General features: G+C 46.7%; 1 protein-coding gene across 2 annotated transcripts in view; it reads right to left on the bottom strand.

Annotated features, from left to right (window-relative positions):
* LOC120945857 (tenascin-N-like) overlaps positions 1-12,955 on the bottom strand; it is a 90,015-nt gene extending 77,060 nt beyond the window's left edge. For both annotated transcript variants that reach the window (XM_040360377.1, XM_040360376.1), the window contains exon 1: positions 12,853-12,955. The gene's annotated coding sequence lies outside the window, so the exon portion shown is untranslated. The remainder of the gene's footprint in view (positions 1-12,852) is intronic.
* Positions 12,956-14,905: the final 1,950 nt, after the last annotated feature.

A 14,905-nucleotide genomic window follows, 5' to 3' on the forward strand; every position in this document is an offset into this window, starting at 1 on the left:
TAAAAATAAAATTACATAAGAATGCTCCAAAAAATTCTACTTACCAGAAATTGTGGTTGCTAGGCAGATCTTCCTAATCTGCCTCTTCCTAGTCTGCGGCAGGTCTTCTTCCTCGTCCTCCTTGCGTTGTCTGCTGGGGAATGGAGCGCGGTGTCTTCTGGGAACTGTGTGTATCCCAAAGAACAGCCGCCCATTCAGAAAACGTTGCGCGACTCGCGCATGCGCAGTAGGAAACGGGCAGTGAAGCCGCAAGGCTCCACTGCCTGTTTCCCTTATTGAGGATGGCGGCGCCGGGACCTGCCACTATTGACGGATCGGCCTCAGGGAGCCGACATCGTGGGCGCTTAGGACAGGTAAGTGTCCTTATTAAAGCGGATGTGCCATGAAAAAAAAATATTAAAAGCCAGCAGCTACAAATACTGCAGCTGCTGACTTTTAATATTAGGACACATACCTGTCCTGGAGTCCAGCGCTGTCCGCAGCAGAGGACGAGCGATCGCTCGTCACTCTGCTGCCGCCCCCCCCCCCCCCCCCCCGCCATCCTCAGTAAGGGAACCAGGACGTGAAGCGCTCCGGCTTCACTACCCGGTTCCCTACGGCGCATGTGCGAGTTGCGCTGCGCCGCTGATTGGCTCCCGCTGTGCTCTGGGAGCCGAGTGTTCCCAGAGCACAACGGGGGGAGGACGGGAGGTGACGTTCTGCCCGCAGTCTGACCGAGACTGTGTGGCCGGAAGTGGGTGCAAATACCTGTCTTTAGACAGGTATCTGCACCCCCCTCCCCCCTGAAAGGTGTCAAATGTGCCACCAGAGGGGGGAGGGTTCCGATCAGCGGGAGTTCCACTTTAGGGTGGAGCTCCGCTTTAAAAGTCAGCAGCTACAGTGTTTGTAGCTGCTGACTTTAAAAAAGAAAAGAATCACGTCTGGAACACCGCTTTTAAGTGCTAGTAAAGTCCAAATTGCTTATTAACCTCTTGCCGACAGCACAGCTGCGCAAACCGCCGTAGGTGTACGTCGGCCGCTTTAAAAGGTATAGGGGCACGCACCCGCAGCGCGACGCTGGAACCGATGCACGTGGCCGGCGGCTGCGATGTCCACCAGCAACCTGCGATTGCTCCTCAGAGAAACAGTATGGGGATCTGTCAATATAAACAGACAGATCCCTGTTCTGTCAGGGAAGTAGAGAGAGATCTGCTGTTCCTAATAATCAAGAACAGTGATCTATCTCTTCTCCCTGTCAGTTCCATCCCCCCACAGTTAGAAACACCTCCCTTGATCTCCCCTAGTGTTAACCCCTTCCCTGGTAGGGTTGCCACCTGTCCGGAATTCACCCTGGCATTCCGGAATTGTGTGTCCAGGTTTCAGATTGCCTGAAACCCGGGTACAATATTCATTATGTACTGTGGCTCCCCAAATAACTGAGTACCACAACTGCCGTGTGCATAGGAGTGCACACGGGCCCTGTCCATCATACATAGACAGGAAAGGAAAGAGAGCTTGATCTGCTTCTCCTCCTCTCATCCCTACCCCTCTGTCTGCCCTCCCACACTGCAATCCCCGGCATTCTGTGCCTAAGAAAAGGGATGCGTGGGCTGGAAATTTGAAGCTTAGCAACCTGCAGACATATGGTGGATGAAAGGTGTCGATACCTGATCCTCCACTGCCAGGTGATTGAGCTCACCATCCAATGTCTGTGACTGCCCCCCCCCTCCCTTTTCTCTCCTGCCTCAGAGCGAGTGAGTACACTAAGGTAAGAGGGATTCGGATGTAAGGGGTGCTACAGCAGTGATGTGATGGCTACAGCGCGGGCCTGAAAATCGGGGAGGACGTCAATAGTCACTGAGACTCGGTGGATCACAGATGTCAGCCAATGACAGCTGACCACGTGATGTAAACAAAGGATCGGTAATCTTTTTTTTTTCTACTCACGCTGACAGCGTGAGGAGAAAAAAAAGGCGATCATCGGCTTGTTTACAAGGGACATCGGTCCCGAAGAGGAAGGAGGCACATCTGCCTCCTCTGTGCCCAAAAATACTGCCTGCCATTGCCACCTGCCAGTGCCCACAGTGCCACCTATCAATGCCCACAGTTCCACCTATCAATGTCCACAGTGCCACCTATCAATGCCCACCTGTGATGCCAATCAGTGCCACCTAGTAATGCTGACTATCAGTGTAACCGATCAGTGCAGAATATTATTGCCACTCATCAGTGCCCATCACTGCCACTCATCAGTGCCCATCACTGCCAGCTATCAGTGCCACCTATCAATGCCACCTATTAGTGCCACTTCTCAGTGCCCACCAGTGCCACCTATCAATGCATGTGTGTGTGTGTGTGTGTGTGTGTGTGTGTGTGTGTGTGTATATATATATATATATTTTTTAATCTGTCTTTTGAATTTTTTTTAACAAAAAAGAAAAACCACAGAGGTGATCAAATACCACTAAAAAGAACGTCACTAGGGTTGGTGTCACCCGGTGCAATAAAACATGGTGTCACCCCCCCCCCCCTTTGTCTAGGCTGCCCAGCACCAAGCAGGCAGCACACGGGCACGGGGTGCACCCCAAACCAGCCCCTGTAAATGATAGTATAGGGCAGTATAGTGGCAGGTTAGAGTAGTATAGAGTGGTATAGTGGCAGGTTGGTGTAGTGGGGTGGTATAGGACAGGTTAAGGTGGTATAGGGTATGTTGGGGTGATATTGGGTAGTTTGGGGTGGTATAGGGCAAGTTAGGGTTGCATAGGGCAGGTTGGGGGGGTATAGTGCAAGTTAGGGTGGCATAGGGCAAGTTGAGATGGCATGGGAAAGGTTGGGGTGGTACAGGGCAAGTTAGGGTGGCATTGGGCAGGTTGGGGTGGTATAGGGGAAGTTATGGTGGCATAGAGCAGATTGGGGTGGTACAGGGCAAGTTAGGGTGACACAGGGAAAGTTGGGGTGGCATGGGAAAGTTTGGGGTGGTACAGGGCAGGCTGTGGTGGCACAGGGCAGGCTGGGTGGTACAGGGCAGCTGGGGTGGTACAGGGCTGTTTTGGGAGGGTACAGGGCAGGCTGGGGTGGTATAGGGCTGCTTGGGGTGGTACAGGGCAGGCTGGGGTGGTACAGGGCAGGCTGGGTGATACAGGGCAGGCTGGGTGGTACAGGGCAGGCTGGGGTGGCACAGAGCAGGCTGGGGTGGTACAGGGCAGGCTGGGATTGCACAGGGCAGGCTGGGCATGTCAGCTAAAAAAAAAAACAAAAAAAACGGGATGGTGTCACCCCTCTAGCGGGTGTCACCCGGTGTGGACCGCACCCCCCGCACCCCCCTAGCAACGCCTCTGTTGACACCCACACCCTTTCATTTTTTGTTCTGGTTTTACTGGGACAGGACAGGAGGTGATGGAAGAAATTCCCATTAAGAACACAGGCAGCAATAAAAATGTGACCCAAGTTCTGACTCTTACACACTCAATCGAAAACTAAAGCTGACGTTTTGGCTTAAGCTGAGCTTTCACCACCCCGGTTACACATGATTTACTACACAACAGTAAAATATTACTTACAACTACTGTTTATACAGTTTTGTCTTCTTTTATTGGCTGGCCATCATTCACTGACCATGAGTGTACAATTATTTACTGTGTTAAGGAATTTCTCAGGAAATAATTACTCTCTACTCCCAGAGGCATGTACTATTAAGCAGCTGTATCCTCTCTATGCTAACAAAATATTTATCGTATGTTATGTCATGTTAGGGTTGGGGTTAGTTCAAGGGTCTCAAACTGGAGGCCCTCCAGCTGTTGCGAAACTACAAGTCCCATAAGGCATTGCAAGGCTGACAGTTACAAGCATGACTCCCACAGGCAGAGGCGTGATGGGACTTGTAGTTTCGCAAAAGCTGAAGGGCCGCCAGTTGGAGACCCCTGGGTTATTAATTACTTTACTGGCATTCTCAATGACCCATTCGGCAAGAGTGCAAGTCATTAATCAAAGGCAGCCCTTCAAGATACGTATATTTAAGCTGCCTTTGCTGATTTTTTATTTATTTTTTGTCATTAGGGATGAGCCGAACACCCCCCCCCCCCCCCCCCCCGTTTGGTTCGCACCAGAACCTGCGAACAGACCAAAAGTTTGTGTGAACTTTAGAACCACATTAAAGTCTATGGGACTCGAATTTTAAAGGCAAATATGCAAGTTATTGTCCTAAAAAGTGTTTGAGGACCCGGGTCCTGCCCCTGGGGACATGTATCAATGCAAAAAAAAAATTAAAACTGAAGTTTTTTCGGGAGCAGTGATTTTAAATGACTTTTTATCCTTTGTGCAGGGACAGTTCTAAGCACGGGAAACAAGCGCTGCTTTACAGGCATACTTTACACACCCCCTAGGTACGAAATTTAAAGGAATATTTCACTTTTATTGTTTCACTTATTAAAATCACTGCTCCCGAAAAAACAGGCGTTTAAAAAAAAAAAAAAAAAATGGCATTGATACATGTCCCCTGGGGCAGGACCCAGGTCCCCAAACACTTTTTATGACAATAACTTGCATATAAGCCTTGAAAATTAGCACTTTAGATTTCTCCCATAAACTTTTCCAGGGTGTTCTGCGGCTTTTCGAATTTGCCGCGAACACCCCAAATTGTTCGCTGTTCGGCGAACAGGCGAACAGGCAATATTGCAGGTGTAGGTTTCCTGCAATAAAAGAGCTATTATACTCACATCTCCTGTGGCCTGTGTTGCCTGCTTTCAGTCCATTCCAGATTGGCAGCCTTCCTCATAATCTTCTTTAGCAGTCGACACTTCCAGGAGTGTCGGACGTCTGTGTTCCCCATTGGGCTAACCCTGGCAGTATGTCAGTACAGGGCACAGCAGGGATGTAGGGTTTGGAGGATGGAGCCTCAGCATGGGGCAGCCGACACTTCAAGAAATATCAAATATTAAAGATTCTGATGAAGGTGACAAAGCTGAAACAGAAGGACCACTGGAGAGGTCGGAGTATACTACACTGTAGTCACACTTCAAACTTTTAGCCCCACGCTGCCCAAAAAAAATAAAAAATGTGTGTTGTTACCACTGAAAGGGCTTCCAACTTCACCCAGTTTTCCTTCTCCTTTGAATGGCTGAGCCACGATGATGTCACTCCACATGCACAGCAGTTTACGGCACAGGGCACATCACTGGTGGCTTCACAAGTAAATATCTCCCTAGCAGTGCACATTTAGGCAATACTTACAGCTAAGCCTATAATAAGTCTTACCTGTAGGTACTGTAAGTACCTACAGGAAAGACTTATTATAGGCTTAGCTGTGAGTACAATATAACCAAAGGCCTGTGAGTGTACAGCTTGTATAACAGTGTAAATTTGCTGTCTCCTCAAAATAACTCAACACGCAGCCATTAATGTCTAAACTGCTGGCAACAAAAGTGAGTACACCCCTAAGTGAAAATGTCCAAATTGGGCTCAAAATGTCAATATTTTGTGTGGCCACCATTTTTTTCCAGCACTGCCTTAAACCTCTTGGGCATGGAGTTCCCCAGAGCTTCACAGGTTGCCACTGGAGACCTCTTCCACTTCTCCATGATGACATCACGGAGCTGGTGGATGTTAGAGATCTTGCTCAATAGGGTTTAGGTCTGGAGACATGCTTGGCCAGTACATCACCTTTACCCTCAGCTTCTTTAGCAAGGCAGTTGCCATCTTGGAGCAGTGTTTGGGGTCGTTATCATGTTGGAATACTGTCCTGCGGCTCAGTCTCTGAAGGGAGGGGATCATGCTCTGATTCAGTATGTCACAGTACATGTTGGCATTCATGGTTCCCTCAATGAACTGTAGCTCCCCAGTGTCGGCAGCACTCATACAGCCCCAGACCATGACACTCCCACCACCATGCTTGACTGTAGGCAAGACACAGTTGTCTTTTTGCTCCTCATCTGGTTGCCGCCACACACGCTTGACACCATCTGAAACTAATACTTTTATCTTGGTCTCATCAGACCACAGGACATGGTTCCAGTAATCCATGTCATTAGTCTGCTTGTCTTCAGCAAACTGTTTGCAGGCTTTCTTGTGCATCATCTTTACAAGAGGCTTCCTTCTGGGATGAGACCCATGCAGATCAATTTGATGCAGCGTGCAGCATATGGTCTAAGCACTGACAGGCTGACCCCCCACCCCTTCAACCTCTGCAGCAATGCTGGCAGCACTCATACGTCTATTTCCCAAAGACAACCTCTGGATATGACCCTGAGCACGTGCATTCAACCTCTTTGGTCAACCATGGCGAGGCCTGTTCTGAGTGGAACCTGTCGTGTTAAACCGCTGTATGGTCTTGGCCACCGTGCTGCAGCTCAGTTTCAGGGTTTTGGCAATCTTCTTATAGCCTAGGCCATCTTTATGTAGAGCAACAGTTATTTTTTTCAGATCCTCATCGAGTTCTTTGGCATGAGGTGCCATGTTGAACTTCCAGTGACCAGTATGAGGCCCCGTACACACGGTCGGACAAAAGCGATGAGAATGGTCCGACGGAACGTTTTCATCGGTTCACCGCTGAAGTGGCCTAATGTGTGTACACACCATCGTTCCAAAAACCGATCGGGTCAGAACGCAGTGACGTCAAACACACGAGGTGCTGAAAAAAACGAATTTCAATGCTTCCAAGCATGTGTCGACTTGATTCTGAGCATGCGCGGGTTTTGAACCGATGCTTTTCTGTACTAACCATCGGTTTGGACCGATCCGGCAGCGGTCCATCGGTTCAGTTTTGAAGCATGCTTTAAAATTTTGGACCGAAGGAAAACAGACCGATGGGCTATACACACCGTCGGTTTGGACCGATGAAACTGAACCTCGGTCCATTCTCATCGGTTTTGTCCGACCGTGTGTACGGGGCCTGAGAGAGTGAGAGCGATAACACCAAATTGAACACACCTGCTCCCCTTTTACACCTGAGACCTTGTAACACTAACGAGTCACATGACACAAGGGAGGGAAAATGGCTAATTGGGCCCAACTTGGACATTTTCACTCAGGGGTGTACTCATTTTTGTTGCCCGCGATTTAGACATTATTAGCTGTTTCGTGTTATTTTGAGGGCACAGCAAATTTTCACTGTTATACAAGCTGTAAACTCACTACTTTACATTATAGCAAAGTGTAATTTATTAAGTGTTGTCATATAAATAGATATAATAAAATATTTTCAAAATTGTGCAGGGTTTACTCACTTTTGTGAAATACTGTATATACAGAGCTGAATTAAACATGGACCATGCAGTAAATCAACAATACAGACATAAAACTGCTCACAATGACTATTTCTTTTTTTTTTTTTACTACCAATATTATATAAACCAATGTTTTCCAACTTCCAGCCGGAGTTGGGGAATTGCGAGCGGAAATGTTGGTTTATTTTCGGCACTGATAGACATATGGCAGCTGCACCCCGCTGTGAAGAGTGATCAAAGGAATCACACTTCGTAAAATATTTGTTTGTTGTCACCTAATTGTGGTAAACAGATGTGATTTACTGTGTTGTGGTAAATGCGTGGATATTAAAATGAGACAGATGTAGACACTCTCCTAGAGGGTGAAAACAGATGTAGGAGGAGGCGGGGGGGACGCAGGAGAGACGCGGAGATAAGGACCCGCTGACAGTTGGTTTTAGGTAATGATCAGAGTATACAGGGTCTGCCAAGCGACCAATTGCTGCCTGTATTTTTTTGTACTGCCAAAGAGAACGATGGGCTGACAACTTCAATGATAACTGATGGGTCTTACATGGTCCACAGAGAGCTAGATAGAAACTAAAGTGTATTTAAATCCTAAAAAAATATAATATATTGCGTCATACCAATCCCAAAATGTGGTTCCTGCATTCATTTTTTTTAAGTGGTTCTAAAGTAAAAAAGTTTTTCCCCTTAAAGTGATTGTAAACGATTACCTTGTAAAACAACCCATTCACTTTAACCACTTGCCTCCAGTATAACGTACTTATACTGTGGCAAGGTGGCACTGCTGCACTGGATCACGTACTTGGTAAGGCTACTTTCACACTGGGCCGTGGGGGCGTTAGCGGTAAAGCGCTGCTAATTTAAGCAGCCTTTTTGACCGCTAGCGGAGAGCTTTTAACTGTTAAAAGCGCATGCAAAGCACCACTGCCGAAGCGCTTTGCAGGCGCTTCGGCAGTGATGCCCAATGTTTTCAATGGCAGGGACGGTGGAGGAGCGGGGTAAAACCCGCTCCCCCACCGCCCAAAGATGTTGCTTGCGGGACTTTTTCTAATGTCCTGCAAGCGCACTGCCCCAGTGTGAAAGCATTTGGGTTCTCACACTGGGGCTGCAGGTAAGGCGTTTTTCAGGCGCTTTACAGGCGATAATTTTAGCCCAAAAGCACATTAAAAACGCCCCAGTGTGAAAGGGGTCTAAAGCCACAGGTTTATGACCCCCTCTCACAGGTGTGCGCAACCTATTGCATTAGGGTGTGCACCCCAAAGCGCAAACATATTTGCATGTGTGTGCATGAGTATATACAGTATACTGATGAGGTCAGTAGAGTGGTGGACGGTGTCAGTAGGGCAGAGATTGTTGTCAGTAGGGCAGTGGACAGTGTCAGTAGTTTTTATTTTTTTATATTTTTTTATTTTAGGAGCCCCATTAGGGAGCTTTGGTGAAATATCAGGAATCTATTTCTTTGCGTTTACTGCACGTTTAATGCAGTATATTTCTGTGCATTAGTGCACATTTAATGTTGTATATTTCAGTGTGTTATATGCCGTTTAATGCTGTATTTTTCTGTGCATTTAACGCAGTATATTTTTGGGCAATCTGCACCACACCGGGTGATTAGAGTGTGCCCAGGCACACCTGGCACACCCTATGCACACGCCTATGACCCCTCGACTGCCCACTCAACAAGAACATGCAGTCACTCGGGACTGTACACATACCACGGCCACAGCAAAAAATCAAGAGAAAAAAAAACTCAAACAATTCTGTGGGTTTACCTATCTTTATGTATACTGTTGTTAATCTATCAATATGAGAAATGCTCAGCATTAAACATACATGCCTACTCTTTTGTCATTTTCAGGCTCATCTGACGGGTTTATGCTTTATGCTCCATGCATAGGTAATTCTAGTGGAACTCCCAGCATTTCCTCTGTGACTGGTAAGTATGGGCTCATGCATGTTCACAACTGCACGTGCAGAGCCCGCCAGGAAGTCGGCACTGCACAGCGCTAATCATAGGCAGTGAGACAGTTTCCTGATCCGCGGCTGCACAGATCAGAAAATGTCTCACTGCCTGTGATTAGCGCTGTGCAGTGTCGACTTCCTGGTGGTCTCTGTACATGCGGTTGTGAACACACCTGAGCCCATCCTTAGTGACTAGTCTAAATCTATGCACTGCAGCTTGGTGTATTTTCCATTTATACATGTGCCAACGTACGTAACATTGCCTCTGCCTATCCATTTCCTATGGGCACGTCATGAGTATGACGTGCCAGAAAAGCACCTAACCCACTTCTGGGTGACACACTGCATGAGTATCCACATGCATAACGCTCAACTTTTTGAGTTTGGGAACAAGGTACACCCTTTGCAACCACTTTTCACTACAGGTAAGCCCATAATAAGGCTTGCCTGTAGTTACCGTGAATATCTCCTAAACCTGCACGGTTTATGTGATATCCCTGTATCAGCATGTGCCGACATGAAGCTACCGGGAGTGACTTCATGGTGGCTCCAACCAAAATGAGGGACAAATGAGGAGGAAAGAGAGACATCAGGGACAGTTGGGAGCTATGTCCACATGCAGGGGCGGACTGACCATAGAGTCACTCGGGCACTGCCCGAGGGCCCCATGCCACTAGGGAGCCCCATCAGGGATGCCAGGCTCAGTAAAACCAGAGACAGTATGTAAAAATCTATGTTTTTTTTACATCTGTCCTTGATATGTCCAAAACTGACATGCTTTTGATGTTAAAATCCGGAGATTTTAGCTGCCCTGCCTCTGCACTGCCTCCTGGCATGGTGGCCATCTGTAAGCCTGGGGGCCCCATAATCTTCTATTGCCCGGGGGCCCCATGAGTTGTCAGTCCACCCCTATCCACATGTATGATTAATTGGCATGTTGAAAAGTCAAGCATGGGCTGACATAGGTTGGGGAGTTATTAGATAGGGTAGATAATGAAGCCTGTTCACACTTATGCAACATGCTTCTGTACGACTTGGGATAACGTGCAGGTGCCACTTAATGTGTGTTTTGTCCTCATAGACTTCATTGGGAATGAATGTAATACATACATCCCAACTTTTTGAGATGGGAATAAGGGACACCTATCAGCAAAAGTATGCAGGCATAGGACACACCCTTGCCACGCCACCTTAAAAGGAGAATTATACAAAAAAACAAGATTGGTTAAACCCACAAGTGTTTTTTTTTACTACTACTATTCTTTTATTTTGGCTTTTGGAATTTACAAACACAGCAATTTAGAAATCAGATGAAAGGTTTAGCGCTGGGAAACACTTTTTAAAAGCTAAAAAGTGCATTTTATATATATATCTATATAGATCAGACCAAAATGAGGGACAAATGAGGACGAAAGAGGGACATTGTTCCAAATAAGGGACAGTCACTCCAAATCAGGGATAGTTGGGAGCTATGTATTATATGCATGAAAAATGCATAAGAAATGTATAAAAAAAAGCAAGAAAAATACATGAAAATGCAGACACAAAAGTGTGAACCCGGCCTTTACAGCAGGTGCATTGGGACTGCACTTAGCAACCTTAGCCAGCAGTGCACAGTTCCAATACATAGACAAGGGAAGGCAAATGCCTTGTTTCCTACTAGGACAGTTTCATGTTGTGGTCGAGTTAGTCATTTTTTCAGTGCAGCCAGTGTGCTGCAATCCACTGCATCACACCATGCTCAGGGGCGGACTGACCATTCGGGCACTCGGGCACTGCCCGAGGGCCCCATGCCACTAGGGGGCCCCATCAGGGTTGCCAGGCTCAGTAAAACCAGGGACAGTATGGAAAAATCTTTGTTACTTTACATTTGTCCCTGATATGTCTGATACCGACATGCTTTTGATGTGAAAATCCTGAGATTTTAGCTGCCCCGCCTCTGCACTGCCTCCTGGCATGGTGGCCATCTGTAAGCCCAGGGGCCTCATATTCTTCTATTGCCCAGGGGCCCCATGAGTTGTCAGTCTGCGTCTGACCACGCTACAGCTGATAGAACTGAATGAAATGTCACTTTATGACACTTCATTAGGCAGAAAAAGGTATTGTACAGATTTGTGCACCATGGAAAAACCATTGGAGTAGATTCAGGTAGCAATTACGCCTGCGTATCCATAGATACGCAGCGTAATTGCTAATTTGCGCCGGCGTATCGACTTTTCTGTATTCAGAAAGCTTGATACGCTGACTGTAGTCTAATATATGACTGGCATAAGGCTCTTATGCCGTCGTATCGTAGGCTGCATTCTTACGCTGGCCGCTAGGTGGCGTTCCCGTAGTGGTCAGCGTAGAGTATGCAAATTGCATACTCACGCCGATTCACAACCGTACGCGCGCCCGTCGTTCGAATTTTACGTCGTTTGCGTTCGCCGGTTTCTGCGTAAGGCTGCTCTTGCTATTAGCAGGAGCAGCCAATGCTAAGTATACCCGTCGTTCCCGCGTCGCGATTTTTGAAAATTACGTTGTTTGCGTAAGTGAATCGTGAATGGCACTGGACGCCATTTCCGCTCACGTTGAAGCAAATGACGTCCTTGCGACGTCATTTACCGCAATGCACGTCGGGAAAGTTTCCCGACGGAGCATGCGCACTACGTTCGGCGCGGGAACGCGCCTAATTTAAATGATCCATGCCCCCTACGGGATCATTTAAATTACGCGCGCTTACGCCGGCCAGTTTTACGGAGCGCTCGCGCAAATTACGGTGCTACTGCTTCGTGAATGAAGCGTAGCGCAAGTAATTTACGGAGGCGTAGCGTTAAAACGGTACGCTGCGCCTCCGTAAGAGTGCACAGCCCTACCTGAATCTACCCCATTGTTCTAAATGTTTCTCCCTCAGTTCTTATAATGAATGATCCAGAAAATAAATAAAGGCCTTGTTCACATTGATGTCCCAATCCGTACACCTGTGTGAAGGGGCCATCTTCACCCGCAGGATGCTCTGGTGTTCTCTGCAGAACTGTGCAGACAAAAATATATATTATTTTTGCTTAAGAAAATGACTATATATATATATAGTATATGCCCTAGGTATGCGCACCTAGCATACACTGACTGAAGGCATAGAGGCTTGCTTGCCAAGATCCTGCTATCATGCAAATCCAATTGACACATAAACTGTCACCCCTACATCATAGTATAACACAAAAATGCATTGGGGCAACACAAAAACACACTGTAAATTTATCATGCAAAGGAATAAAATCAAGTCATACACTTAAACTGTCAAACATCTACTTAAACAGTATATAATAAAACATTTCAGTTCTCAAAGGACAGGTTTAGTAAAGTTAACCTTTTTCCCAATACATATTTTTTTTGGAACAAGCACATCTCATAACAAAAATGAAGCTGTCACTATGAAATGAAAAAATAGCACGTAACAATGCAAAGTGATAACACACATAAATAGACTTCAGTGCATTAATTATTTAACTGTCTGTAAAATACATCATAAAATAATAGTACAGGTAATATACATATTTAAACCCGACTCACAAGCTGCAAGAGAATTTGTTAAATTTCCTATACTGCTATAATGTTTGAAATAGATTGCTATCTCATATCTTCAATTCATTCTGCATGCACAGCCTGGCACTGCAATGGGCACCACAGATCAATGAGCACCTACCCCAGCCTGATGACTTGGACTCTGCTGGCTCCTAGCTCTTCGAGATGTTTAAGAGTTCTCCAAACCTAGAGGGGACCAATCGTGGAAGCAGGGGTGGTGCTTTCTTCCCAGAGTTTAAGTATCCGAGACCCCTGTAATCCCCTTATCCTTTGCCCATCCCCTTTCTGCATTTAATTCTTCTCTTAAGACTTTTGTAAATCACATCTGCCTGTTGAAAGACTTCCCTCATTCCATCTCTCAGCAGCCCACAAAATCTCCAGGAAAGCACCCTGACCAAATGCCGTCCCGTAATTCACTGTCTGATGTAGAGAACTGTAAAATATGATATGCTAGGCCTGCCATAGCCAGGGGGGGCCCTTGTTATGTTCTTTGTAACAATGGAAGTTATGTTTTTTTTTACTAGCTTGGCATTATCTTTATTAATATTATCAAACAGGTTTTATATTGGGCCAACAGTTTGCACAGCTCTTTACAAAATGAAGGGAAACTGTATAGTTACAATGCAATTCAAGACAAGAGGGTCAGAAACCCATTGCGAATATCCACTATATTACCAGAAGTATTGGGACGCCTGCCTTAACAAACACATGAACTTTATTGGCTTCCCAGTCTTAGTCCCATAGGCGTGCGCACAGGGTGTGCCTGGGCACACCCTAATTACCCCATGTGCATTAGCATTATCCAGGGGTGGCACCAGGTGGGTGGTTGGGGTGCCAGTGGCCAGTGTAAATGACCCCATTATATTAAAGGCTAGGTTCAACTGTAGAAACACATTACATTTATACTTAGGATGTAGTGTAATATGCTCCCTATCAACTGTCTCCCACCATCAGAGCCTCCTCCCTGTAACAGCAAGTGCCGTTCATGTGTGTTTGAGCTTTGGGGTGCACACCCTAATGCAATAGGCTGCGCACCCCTATGCTTAGTCCGTAGGGTTCAATATTGAGTTGGCCCACCTTTTGCAGCTATACCAGCTTCAACTCTTCTGGGAAGGCTGTCCACAAAGTTTAGGAGTGTGTCTATGGCAAGGGTGCCCAACCAGTGGCCCGGGGGCTACACGTGGCTTGCGGAGCCCTCTGGTGTGGCCCACGACCTCCTGCTCTAGGATGGCTGGTTGGCAAGCTCAGATTGTGGATCGCCGTTTCATGATCCCAGAGCATCAGTGTTGTGAATGAAGCTGGCGGTAGAGAAAGTGACTGCGGAGCAGAGCCGCATAAGCCGATGCTTTCTGTATAACACCGGCTTCTGTCACAGGTGGAGTGACACCAAATATGGGCATATCTGTTCTGCAGTGGTTACTGGGCAGCTTTCAAACTGATCCACAGGTGCACCTCCTATCTGATCCGCAAAAAAAAAAACCCAGAAGGGTTCCAACCCCTTCCGACTGGGTGGACCGAATCGAAGGGCCCATAGAGTAGAGTGGGCTAAGTCCGTGTCTGCTCTAAAAATGCAGAGTGGACACAGACCTGTCATCCGCCTGCTCCACTCATTGTGGCCCGCGACTGGTTACCAAGTCACTTAAGTGGCCCTCGCTCTTCAAAAGGTTGGGCATCTCTGGTCTATGGGAATGTTTGACCATTCTTCCAGAAGTGTATTAGTGAGGTCAGGCACTGATGTTGGACAAGAAGGTCTGACTTGCAGTCACCACTCTAATTCATCCCAAAGGTGTTCTATTGGAGGATCATGAATTTTTTCCCCTGCTGTAGCAAATTGGATCATGCTCTTCTGTTTTTTTGCCTTCCTCTTGATCAACTGTGGGTATAGAATTCAGTATATGGGATTGTATGATATTTTTTATTTTAATGGTTAAACTAGATGGACTTGTGTCTTTTTTCAACCTGACTAACTATGTAATGTATTGGGTTGAGGTCAGGCCAGTCAAGTTCCTCCACCCCAAACTACCCCAAACTCGCTCATCCATGTCTTTATGGACCTTGCTTTGTGCACTGGTGTGCAGTCATGTTGGAACAGGAAGGGGCCATCCCCAAACTGGGAGCATGAAATTGTCTAAAATGTCTTGGTATGTTGACGCCCTAAGAATTTCCTTTACTAG

This window comes from Rana temporaria, chromosome 7 (assembly GCF_905171775.1).
Source record: "Rana temporaria chromosome 7, aRanTem1.1, whole genome shotgun sequence".
NCBI lineage: Eukaryota > Metazoa > Chordata > Amphibia > Anura > Ranidae > Rana > Rana temporaria.